The sequence below is a fragment of the Carcharodon carcharias genome, chromosome 5 (genome assembly GCF_017639515.1).
Source record: "Carcharodon carcharias isolate sCarCar2 chromosome 5, sCarCar2.pri, whole genome shotgun sequence".
NCBI classification, from domain to species: Eukaryota; Metazoa; Chordata; class Chondrichthyes; order Lamniformes; family Lamnidae; genus Carcharodon; species Carcharodon carcharias.
This window is the reverse complement of record NC_054471.1, coordinates 104,978,399-104,991,746: the sequence shown is the minus strand read 5'-3', so window position 1 is coordinate 104,991,746 and position 13,348 is coordinate 104,978,399.

Genomic DNA, 13,348 nt, shown 5'->3' with positions numbered 1-13,348 from the left:
CGGGATTTTCCATGCTCTCTGGCGACGGGAGTGTTCTCTAGTATAAACAGACAATATAGCGCGATTGAGTTCACGACAGCGTGAAACCAGTTTGCGCTCAGCCCCCCCCACCGATGGCAGGCCATGTTTCCTGCCAACAGATGTCGGAACCTCCTTGTATTCCATCAGCATATCATTATTAGGCTAGCCCACTGGAATCATCTCCCCCATCCCCCTTCCCCCACTGGATCGTCTGCCCATGTTGGTGAGAAAACACGCCGATGTGCTTCACAACAGCACATAAGCTATGTGCACCTCGGGGGCTGCACTTCGCTGAGGACTTCAAGATTTGTTTCCCTGCCTTGCATTGGGCAGCACTCACAGTCATCAGCACCAGGATTCGCAGGGAGCACCACATCTTTTTAGGGAGGCTCATGGCAAGTCTCTATCTACCAGACCAGCCATATCTGGATGGCAAAAGGGGAGAAGTGGCCCCAGACAAGGGAAGAGGCTACAGGGCGAGGGCTGTACTGGGGAAGGGTGTGTGTGGGGCACGTGTTGACCTGTGCAAGTTGCCTCATGATGGTGAGGGCTAAGGAGTCTCCAGTGGAGATGAGGTCAGATGGACATGTGAGGATATGTGTGTGAGAGTGAATGGTGATGTCCCTTGAGCTGGCAGTGAGTGAGATGCCAGTGAATGTGTGATGGCCTTGTGAATGTGTGAGTTTAGAGTGATGAGATGGCCTGCTTACACTGGCGGCACAGATGAGATCATTCATCCTCCATCTGCATTGGCTGGCCAAACCTCTTCTGTGCAGCATTGGCACTGACCACCACTGCCACCACCTCCCAAGCCTGGTTGGTCACACCCCTGCCCATCCTACAGCCAGAGCAGGGGTACAGAACACATGGCGGGCCTCCACGGCGTCCAAAAAGGCATTCCAGTGATACGTCCCTAAACCTGGAGGCTGCAGTCTTCTTGCTTTTCGTCTTTCCTGCAGTAGTCATGGGCTGGAAGCACTGAGGTGTGCACACGTGGAATTTAAATATGGCGTCTGGCATGATGAAGCAGCGAGGTGATGGTGTGGTGGGCGAATGAGAGCCCACCCGCCATGGAAATGGCGTTTTTCCCGGGAATGCATAACTAAAGCGACAGGTTTGGGATGATACAGCGTGAAGAGCCACCCGGTCGATGGGTAAAACGTCGTTTTACCCGCAAGCTACTGCACTTAGTTCAAACCTGGCACAATTCCACCTAATGCCTTTAGCACACACAGAACTACCCTGTGTAATTTTCACAAACTTTAAGTAGCAGTAGAAAACCCACAACATTTATACAAATTCAGTAATAGTAAAAATCAATCAGCAGCAAACTTGAGAGTAGTTGATGATCCTTTTAAATAGTGTGTGGGGATGGGGGCCCTTGCTGCTGTTGGAGAGTAAGTTCAACTGCGTATGTTTAAGAGAGGTCATTGGCTGGAGTGTTGATGTCGGAAATTACATCAAATCAGTTATACGCTCTGACAGCATGATCTGCCTATTCTGCATACTGCTGGTGCATGTTCCTAATGCACTTTTTAACATGGTGTCTGGTGTGACCCACACTGGATGTGTACACATGCAGCATGGACACCATTGTGTATCCACAACAGAATGTGCAGTGCCAAAAGTGCAGCTACATCTAAATGCAGTCAAATTTTGTGGCCGCTGTCACTAGATTTCACATTCACAGAAACTGTGGCTGAATCAAAATCCTGGAACTCCATTCCTAACAGCACTGTGGGTGTACCTACACAACAGGGACTGCAGCAGTCCAGAAAGGCAGCTCACCACCACCTTCTCAAGGGCAAGTAGGGATGGGCAATAAATGCTGGACTAGCCGGAGGCGTCCACATCCCATGAATGAATTTTTAAAAAAGTTCAAAGACACTGTTTATGTCTTTGAAGATAGTACAGAAATGGGATCTGCACTTGGTGAGACATTGGACACAAGTCTATGCAGCCAGAGTAGGAGGCAAGGATGGAGCAGGCGTCAGCTCTCTCGAGGGTAAGGTCACACATGCGTCCTGTTGTAGAGCACTTAGGTGAGGACTTTGATGGGCCAAGATACAGAAAATGGCTGATTAGGTGTCCATAAAATCCTGGAACTCCCTCCCTAACAGCACTGTGGGTGTACCTACACCACAGGGACTGCAGCAGCTCAAGCAGGCAGCTCACCACCACCTACTCAAGAGCAATTAGGGATGGGCAACAAATGCTGGCCTAGCCAGAGGTGTCCACATCCCATGAATGAGTTTTTTAAAAAGTGTCAGGTACAGACAGTGTTTATTGTGTCAGTATACTGCTTTGTGCATTGGGAAACTCCATGGCATCATGATGCATACATTTGCTGCCTTCTCTCAGGATGGCAGCATTTGTAGTCCGACTGCTGCCATTCCACTAGTGCCTGTGCATGTGAGTCAGCACTAACTGGTGCCGCTGATACTGTGATGGCTCATTTAGGAGCAAGGCCTTCTGGGCCTGGAGCTGCTCAAGGTCATCCAGCAAGGCAATCTGCAGACCCCTCACTGAAAGTCAACAGCCATGCTGTAGCCACTGGAGTAGCACTGTGAAGGAGCATTAGGACAGGCAAAGGCACATAGAAGACAGGTACTAAAGGAATGTTCAAGGGTGAATAGTTTAAGTTTGTATGCAATATAACATAATTTCATTTATAAATATATTTTCATTAGCTTATTTTATGTAATCTCTTTATTCTTTCATTGTGACCAAAAGACGATGGGCAGGATTTTACTTATGACGGGTGGACTGTTGGGGTGTGGGCGCAGGCCTGCATGGAGCCAATTGCTGCCCGCAATCAGTTTCGTGCTGCATTTTACGCGGGCAGGCCAGTTAATGCCCACCCAGCATGAATCGCGGCTCCTGAGAACAGTGGGGAGGGGCAGTCGGCGGCGGGAGTTGCATGACTGCCGGGTCCAATGGCGACCCGGACAGCCATTCAAAAATGGCACAGGCAGCCTTCCAGAGGCTGCCAACGATGGCGCAGAGCAGAATGCCGGACAATGCTGTTAGAGAGCAGGTCAGACGGGAGGGCAGGTTGGCAGAGCAGTGTGCCCAAGATTTTCGGTTGACAACCTCGCTGCCCTCCTCGCGGAGGTGGCAGCACGGCGCAACGTCATAGTGCCAAGGAGGAGGAGGAGGACTCCCCCACGTGATGAAACGTACCTGGGAGGAGGTGGCAGAAAGGGTCAGCTCCCATGATGTGGTGCAATGCAGCTGGGTGCAGTGCTGCAAGCGGTTCAACGACCTCCTGCGATTGGGAATGGTGAGTACCATGTTGGCATTGGTCACTTAGCACAGCAGTTAGGGTGCATCCCCTCCCCCCGCCCCTTCCCCCGGCTCCTCCCCACCCCAAATTTTGTGTCTGCATTCATTCATTCACAGCATATGGCCTTCGCTGGGTGGGCCAGTATCTATTGCCCATGTCTAGTTGCCCCTGAGAGGGTGGAGGTGAGCTGCCTTCTGTATCTGCTACATGTGGTGCACATACACAGTGCTACTTTGGGGCCGAGCTCCAGGATCTGGACCTAAGCGCAATAGTGGAGCTCTAAAACATTTCAAAGTCACGATGCTGACTGACTGGGAGGGGAAATTCCAGGTGGTGGGGCAGCCATCCATCTGCTGGCCTTGCTCTTCTAGGTGGTAGCGCTGCTTGGGTTTGGAAGGTCTTAGAGTGGCAAATGTGATAGAGACAGCACCTGGGCAAGGGGGTCAGCCCTAGCTGCTTGGAGTGAGTATATGGCAGCTCCAGGGTCACGAATCGGATGAGCCCTGCAAGGTTTCACTCAGATGGGGGTGGCCAGGCTGCAATGGCAATGCAGGTACAGGGTGGACTAGTTAATGCTCCTCTCTCCTTTCAGGAGAAGACCACACACAATAATACTGAGCAGCTGCGGACTGGTGGAGAGCAGGCCCATCTATTCATGCTGACCAGATAGGAGCAGGAGGCTCTCGAGATGGAGGTGCACCATGCACCCAGGTCTACCGGCCACAGTGAGGTTGGAGTGTCCACTGGGAGGTAAGAGGGCCATGCACTGGGGTCACAATGTCTGTCAGTGCAAACATTCCACTGTTGACTGTATATTGATTTCAGCATCCAACATGGGTTGACATTGATAATGGAAGGAGGAGCACATCCTGATCTGGGGACCAGGCATGCACATTAACAGTGTAATGACTTCTATGAATCAAATATCCTTGTTCTTCCTTTCAGCCTCACCGGAGCACGCCCACACTCAGGAGGTAGAGGGCCACTGACCCCTGAGGACCCAGATGATATAAACGCACCAGCGTCACACCATCTCAGCCAGGCAGGCACCAGTGCAGATACCAACACCTCAGTGGGGATAAGATCATTGGCTAGTGTCTCAGTGCACAAAAGTGAGGACACTTCACACTCGTTTGAGGTGCAGGCAGAGGCAGAGAGTGCCCAGGGCACCGGCAGTCGGAGGACTGCTGGGGACTAGGAACGTGCTCAGTCGGTGTCCGATGATGGGCCTCTGGAGTCGTCCCTGAGGCAGCAGATACTGGAAGTCCAGCAGGGTGTGCTGGTGGAGATACATGAGGGAATGCATGCCATGATCTCCACGATGGAGGAGTGCATGCGGAGCACGAGCAATGCAAAGACCCTCATGGCCAAGTGCACTGCCTCCACCATGGAGAGAGTGGCGACTCTCATAGAGAGGCTGCTCCAGGAGCTGAATCAGGGCTTCCTGGAGATGCGCTCTGACCTGCAAGCCCTCACACTGGCAATGATCAGTGGTCAGTGTCAGTGTGGGAGATGGATTGAGCACCTAGTATCCCTGCTAGGTGCCTATCCATCAATGGTGAGCAGGGAGGTCTGAAACAACCTCAAATTGACGCACAAGCTGCCTGTCGTCTCTGCGGGCTCCTCTCAGGGTGCACCAAATGATGGCAGCAGTTCCTCTGCCCTCTCTCAGTGACCGTGGCATCCGATGAGACTGCGGCAACTGGGGAGATGCCAGCCGTGCCTCTGGCTGCTCCCTCCCAGCTGGGGCCAAAACAGGCTCCATGGGCCAGAGGATGCCCACCAAGGTCATCAAAGCCAACAGGACAGCAAAGTCAGCAGGCTGTCTCCAATGCCAGTGCAAGCGAGGGGGGAGAACCTAGATATAGCACCTGCAAACATAAACATAAATCACCTCAGGTACACCACGGGCTTATCACTGGTGGGTTTTTTTTGTCCCCCACCTTCAGTTGCTTTTCAGTAGGTGTGCAGCTCAACATCTTTTATTGGACTTTGATTTCTGGAAGCATGTATGCATTCATTAAATATTTTGATGCTCAACAAGCCTCTCAGTGCCTCATTCATTCTGCAGGTGAAGGGGAATCTGTGATGTTATGAGTGACTTGTTTGTCTTTCAGCTTTATTGACAAGGCACATAGTAAATATTCCTAACTAGACAAATGTTGCTCTTAGGTATCGAATTTGGAGCCTGCAGCCCTGGCATGTGGTAGTGGTTCTTTTTTGATAGGCTAGCTGAAGGAGTATTGGATCAAAGCCTCCCGGGTGTCCCTGCCTCCCTGGAGGTTGCCTGGGTCGGTGTCTACCCCCTCAGCGTTCTCCTGAGTGTGCTCGCTCTCTGAGTCACTGTTGGACTCATGGTCTACAGACACCGCACCTGCATCAACATCTTCTTCTTCCACTGCATCCCCCCTTTCCAGCACCAGATTGTGGAGAGCACAGCATGCAACCATTATCAGTGATACACGATCTGGGGAGTATTGCAGTGCAGCCCCTGAACGGTCCGGGCATTGGAAGCGCATCTTGAGAAGACCAATGATTCTCTCCACCACCGCCCTTGTGGAGGCATGGCTCCTATTGTACCACGGCTCGGCCTCTGTTCTTGGATGGCGGAGAGGTGTCATGATCCACCTCTTGCGGGGATAGCCCTTGTCACCCAGCAGCCATCCATCCAGTCGGCCTGGAGCACTGAAGAGCCTCGGCACCTGGGAATGTCTGAGGTTGCAGGCATCATGGGATCTGTCTGGGTACCTTGCACAGACTTGCAGAATCAGCATCCTGTGATCACACACTATCTGCACGTTCATGAAGTGAAAGCCCTTCCTGTTGACGAAGGCACCCGGCTCACCCGCTGGCGCCTTAATGGCCACATGTGTACAGTCTATAGCACCCTGGACACGGGGGAACATAGCAACTGTGACAAAGCCTCTGGCTCACTCAGCCTGGCTGGTCTCGTCTGAGCGGTTGTGAATGAAAGCCAATGCATGCTTGAACAGAGCGTCTGTCACCTGCTTGCAGGTATGAACAGCTGATTGGGCGACTCTGCAAAGATCACCCACTGACCCCTGGAAAGAGCCAGAGACATAGAAGTTGAGGGTAACCATGACCTTCAGCGCCACTGGCACGGGGTTAGCACCCAAATATTTGGAGCTGATCTCAGGGCCAATCATATGACAATGGAGGTCACAGTCTCCCTTGGCAGACGGAGCCTTCTTCAGCACTGCACCTCAGACATATTGAGGTAGCTGCATCACCACCTGTAAACCCTGGCAGCAGGATAGTGGCGTCTTCCACTACCCCTTCCACCTTGCGCTTTCTGTTGCCCCTGCGTCCTTTGTGCCTCTCATCCCAAAGGTGGCTGCCCTGGAGACTGAATATGGACTCATGGCTTCCTCCATCCTTCTGGCCCTCCCTTCCTCCTCAGAGAAGGTGCCTCCAGTTGAGAGCAGAATCCCCATTCCCAGGGTAAGGGAAGGCTGTCTGAAACCTGCAAGGCCGCAAGTGTTATGATTCCTCCAGAGTCCTGAACTGAAGCCTGTTTTTTCTGTTAAAGCAGCTCTGAAGAGAATTAAGATTGTCCTGTTCACACAAACAAGTAGCAGTAAGTTTAAAAACTAAATCACTAACAACCCGCATTTGCAAGCCACCCTCTTCTCTTATCCCGCCCGTGGATGAGGATTTTAAAAATGTGGCCTACCTGCCTGCCCGTTACGCCCGTGCGATGCATTGAAAATTGCACAGGCTGCTAGCAATCATTGTCAATTACTTCCTCAAGGGCCTTAACTGTCCCGTTAATTAATGGCGGGTGCGCCTCCGAAGTCATAGTGAGCCCAGCCTCTGAAATATCACGATGGCGCGCGGTGATCGTGAGTCATTTTATGTGTTGGCGTGTCTGGCCCACACCCACATGCCAATGGCAAAATTCTGCCCAATGTGATTACCAGTGATGGTAGGAAAGTAAGTAGCAAGGGAATTATTTTTTGTTATTTACTTGTGTGATATGGGCATCACTCGCAAAACCACTATTTATTTATTGCCCACCCCTAATTGCCCTTGAGAAGGTGGTGGTGAGCTGCCTTCTTGAACCAGCAATGCCTGTGTGTTGAAGATACTCCTACAGTGTTTTTAGGTAGCAAGATCTGGGATTTTGACCCAGTGCTGTTGAAGGAACGCAATATTTTTCCAAGTCAGGATGGTGTAAGGCTGTGAAAGGAGCTTGAAGGTGGTGGTGATCCCCACGGTTGCTGCCTGTGTCCTTCTAAGCAGTAGAAATCACATGTTTGGAAGGTCAAAGGAACCCTGGTGTGCTGATGCAATCCATCCTGTAGATGGTACGTGCAGCTGCCACAGTATGCTGGTGGTAGAGGGAGTAAATGTTTTATTGTGATGGTTAGGACTAATGAAGTGGGCTGCTTTGTTCTGCAAAGTGTTGAGGTTCTGTAAAGTGTTGCTTATTGTTCGAGCTACACTCATCAGTGAAGAGTATTCCATCACACCACAAATTTATGCCTTGCAGACGTTGGACAGGCTCTGGGGAGTCAGGAAGTGAGTCATCCCACTCGGCACCCTGCTCTTGCAGCCACACTATTTTTATGGCTGGTTCAGTTGGTAACCCCTGGGATGTTAACAATGTGAGATTTGACAATGGTAATGCATTTGAAGGTCAAGGGGAAATGGTTAGATTCCCTCTTGTTGGAGATAACCATTGCTGGTACTTGTGTGGAGCAAATGTAACTTGCCACTTATTAACCAAAGTATGAATGTTGTGTAGGTCTTACTGCATGCGGACATAACTGCTTCATTAGCTGAGGAATTAGATAGTGTGCAATCATTAGCAAACTCCATTTCTGACTTTATGATGAATGTGAATTTGTGAATGAGGAATTGGGGTTGAGGCTACTGGTATCGAAATTGAACTAGTTCATCACATACATTCCAGAAACAGGCTGTCGAAGTTGCCACGTTCTTTCCTCTTCCTGCCCTTCCACCTCCTTCCCTTCAGCGAACTTCTTATCTTCCTCCTCCTCCATCACCTTGTACTCCTGCTTCTTGCTTGATAGCTGGTGGTAAGGGCTGTTCCCTCATGATCACAAGGTTGTGCACCATGCAGCAGGCCACCTGCTTAACCAAGTACTGCAGAGCTCCTTCAGGGTGGTCCATTTTCTTTATCATCAGTTAATAGGGTGTGGGCATTGCTAGCAAGGCCAGGATTTATTGTCCGTCCCTAACTGCCATTGAGAAGGTGGTGACGAGTCGCCTTCTTAAACCACTTCAGTCCATGTGTTGTCGGTGCTGTTAGGAAGGGAGTTCCAAGGTTTTGACATACTGATAGTGAAGGAATAGCAATATAGTTGCAAGTTAGTATGGTGTGTGACTTTGAGGGAACTTGGAGGTGGTGGCGGCCCCATGCATCTGATACCCTTTTTGTTCTAGGAGATGGATGTCGCAGGTTTGGAAGGCACTGCATCTTGTAGATGCAGCAGGATCATTGCTTCAGCATGCTGTGACACTCATGCTATATGCCCACGAGCTTATGGAGACAATGGACATTTTTAATTTTTAAATAAGACAGTATGGCTTATGGACATATTATTTCGATCCAACATGGAGTCCAGGAGGTTAGTGATTGCTCCTCAGACAAGAACTAACTCATGTCTCTGTAAAGTCATTAAAATATAAATGTCTGTGGGTGGAGGACCCTCCCTTGAATAGGTATGTGAGACCACTTGTGGAATTTAGAGCTCCCATTGGCTGGGTATTTAAAGAAACTCATATACAATGGTCCCCTAGGCTCAATGTCTACAAACTTGAAAGCTAACAAAGAGAGGTATATTACAAGCAGGTGTGAATGGCCACCATTCATCTTCCCTTGTATAGCAATTGCTTCTAATATTGTATCATCTATTGTGGATAACAGAAATATTGATCACATGTGATCATGTAGGTCACATGATCAAAACTGACTTTAGATAACACATATTATTCCAAGGACCAGCCAAGGTTAGGTTAATCTGGGGCAACAGCACAAAGGGGAACTACCACCCAACAAGAAGCACAGAACCCAGTCTAACAATCAGTCAAGTCAGGCAGTGAGAAAGGGGCTAACTTGTTTCCATCTGCAAGGGTATATTTCTTTTCTACAGAAGTACAGCCACAACTTTGTGTGAAAACCCAAAGGCTTCCAATCTCCATTAATCTTCAGAGAACCAAGAGAAGGAACTCATCAGCCTGCAACACTTGCCCTTTTAAAGGATTAATTTAAAACATATGATTTGTTCTTTGTTATTCTGTTAATAACCTAAGCACATGCTTCATCCATAGAACTCATCTCTTCCTGTGTGTATGGGCAGCATTTCACATCCCATGGGCAGGCGCACGCCCTACCCTATTGGGCATAGAATCGCAAGAGAAGATGTCGGGTGAGTGCCCCATCATCATCTCGTTCTCGTGCAATACTTGGCTCGGCAGGTGCGCGCACAAGTCAGTTGCGCACCCGCCGACAATTAAGAGGGCCATTAAGCCCATTAACAGCGCAATTGACTCCGATTTTTTGTGGTGTGTCCAACCTTACAGTTGGTGGATGGATAAATTGGCCAGGCGGACTTTGCATTTTTCATGAATCCTCATCCAAAGGCGAGTTGAGGTTTCCGTTATTAAATAAAATTAAAATAAAAATCTATGGACAGCATTTTTATCATCTACATGTTCAGGTGCCTGATTGTGATGCTTGGACATTTTTTTCCTGATTTTCAAAACTTTATTTCATGGTTTTCGGGTCTGCAGCTCCCTGGGACAGCTTTCTGTCTTCAGGGAGATTTCTCTCAGTGCTCGCCCACACCCACAGTAACATCTTCTCCCACCCTCCTCTCACCCCACCCACGACAGCAGCACTGAGCTTTTCAGTGCCAGTCAGTGTGAAATCGCGGTCGGGAGCCAATCAAGATCCGCAGTCTGTTTCCCGACCGCTCCCGGGCCCGCCGATCATGCCCGTCCACCGAGCTGAAAATTCCGGCCTATGTGTCTGTGTGTTTGAAGGAGTGAGTGTTTTCATTGCGTTTACCTGTCAAGTGTGTGAATAAATGTTTGACTTTTTTGTTTGATTTTAAACTTACCAGAAATCCTGCCTTGTGCCTATTCCTTAAAGTCACAATACTCAAAAGGTTTAACATAACTTTTGAAAAAGCATATCTTGTTGCGATCGACTGAGAGGTGAGAGAAAATGGGAAAAGCAATCCCATCACCTCTCCCCATCTGTAACAATGTCAATGATCTGCTCTTTCACAGTTCATGCAGCAGCATGGCTTTTATTGTATACATACCGCACACACATGCCTGGGTTACAAACACTGTCATGAGCCATGCTGACAGTGGAAGCTCTTTGTCGTCAAATAGCCACCTTATACTTTACTGTGGCGGCTCAAATATCATTTGCACAGCACCTGCTGAAGCATGAAGACATTATGGCAGTGGTTAGGAAATTGGACACTGACCGGCATGATACGTTGTCCATGATCACACACGAGCTGAACATTGAGGGAATATTTTTCCATCCCAGTGCATGGCGGAGTTGACATGAGATGTAAACAAAGTGATGTGCATGTTGTTAATGGCACCCTGCACAATAAGGAAGCTTGAAAACCCTCAAAACCCTAGTTCATGTTCCACCTGCTTGTCTCTGCCAAGAAGCAATGTAATAAAGTAATGTCTCTTTGAATAGAGAGCCACAGCGGTCTCCCTTACACAATAGTGGACTACAAGCTGTGAGATGTGTTAAAAGCTCCAGCAACAGCCTGGAAAGCGCCAAAGACATAAAAGGCATAGCCATAGTCACCTTCACAGCCACTGACAATGCAATCATTGCCCTGCTCTGAAGTTGTAGTTACAGCAAGTGACAGGTTTTAGTAATTAACTCTTTATTGTAGAGACATTAAACATTGTTCCTCGTGAAGGATCAGACAACAGAATTGCTCCTTGAACAACTTGGTTGGATATGACCTTCTGCTGAGAGCCCTTCTCCTCCCTCCTCCCCCATCATATTTCAGCACCTTTTCCTGCTCTGCACACCCTCTGTTCATTCTCCCAGTATATTGTATTCTAAAGGGAATGCCTACTAGTACAGCCATGTCTGGGAGCAGCTGATTTGTGCAGAAGCCTTGAAATCAGCAAAAAGTACTTCAGAACCTGCTACACCATGCTGTGTAGAAATTTGAAACTTGAAGCAATGGAGAGCACCAAAAATGTTTTGGATTGTAACAATAGCCAGATGAAATATACCAGCAACTAACCTCTCTCAGTAGTTGATGATCACCTTAAGTAGCACTGGCAGGGTTCCTTCTTGTTGCTTAACTCACATTTAGTTATGGGAGGTTAAAAGAGGGCATCGGATGGAGAGTGGAACTCCAAAATAACAGTGCTGGCATCAAAACAATGTTGCACAATGATTTATGCTATGTCCTGTCTGCTCTTCATACTTCTGGTGGATGTTAACCATACATGCTAGCACCTTTACCAAAGTGGTGTCTGGTGCACTTCATTACAGAAGTCAGCGCGTGTGGCATGGACTTCATTTTGGATCACTAATAAACACTCGTAGTGCCCAAAAAATTGGGTAGTACTGAGTCAAATTTCTCATCCCACCCACCACTGCTCCCCCGCTCACCACTACCACCACTTGGTGTTTGGATTGATCAGAAGGGTTGACTCTAAAGAGTTCCTGGAGTCAGTTTCTATGTGACCCATATTGAAAAATGGGCAATATGTAGGGCAAGTGCAGGAACCACCTGATTAACGTCATCAGAGGCACAATTTATTTTCATGAGCAAACCACATTAAAATATTCTCAGCAAACTCCTTTAGCATCTGGAGCTCTGACAGTAGCTTGTCAATCATCAGGCTGTGGAAAAATTCATGAGTTCATCAATGGAGCCAAGGCAGCAATATTTAACTAAAGGGAGGTAGCTGGGGGTTGGAGGGTGGCAGGAGATCAGCATTAATTAAGCAACATAATTTTAGCTGGGGCATGGAGAGTATTGTTAAAGGATTTACCTGGAGCCATTTTAGAGCCAGGCAAAGGTAGTTTGGGCACTTAAATTGTGTAGGGGTTGCACAACACATGCCTTGCTTGGCAGAGCTAATATTGCCCCAAGGCCTATGTACAACATAGGAACCTGATATGTAAAAATTATTAAAAACAAAAAATAAAAAATAAAAAATACCTGGAAAAACTCAGCAGGTCTGGAAGCATTGGCGGAGAAGAGTACAGTTGACGTTTTGAGTCCTCATGATCCTTCAACAGAACTGTGTTATCCCTGTGTAAAAATTATTGATGCCTCGTCCCCATCTTATATTGGCCTAGTCCAAAATCACAATGGACTGAGCCTTGGTGGGAGTGGGGCAATAAGTGTTGCAATGTGATTTTGGTTTCACTATTACCTCACCCTCTGCTGAACAGCAGGACAATAACAAGGCCAAAATCAGGCACTTCTTACGGTGTAGCACCTACTTGATGCTGCATTCAAGTGTCAGCCTAGGTTATCTTCTTAAGTCTCTGGAATCGGGCCCACAACCTTCTGAATCAAAGGCAAGAGTCAGAATACAGTTGCACTGGTGCCAAATTGTAGCGAGGCTGGCTTATGGAGTGACAGCAAGATGTCTGCAGCATATAACATTCCTTGTTTTCAGTGTTTTTTACTAGAGAATTAAAGCCTATTCCCTGCAACCCTTCCTCTTCCAGCAGGTTGCAGATCGTTACTGCTAAGTGTAAAGCTTTGATGGTGTGCATTTTACTCAGGAAATACCAGAAGCTTTATGAATCATCAGCAGCAAATTAAAACACTGCATTATTTTTAACAGGAATTAAACACCTAATCAGACTGACACTCAGAATCATTCATACAACAAGTTATCTATAAAACAAAGAACCATACAAGTTATTTAAATAAAACAGAGGCTACCACTTGAATATTTATGGAGGAACTGGAGACCATAAAATCAGTTTTTTCCATCCATATAATTGCTTTCTTTTGTAGCTGAGTGCTGTAGGGG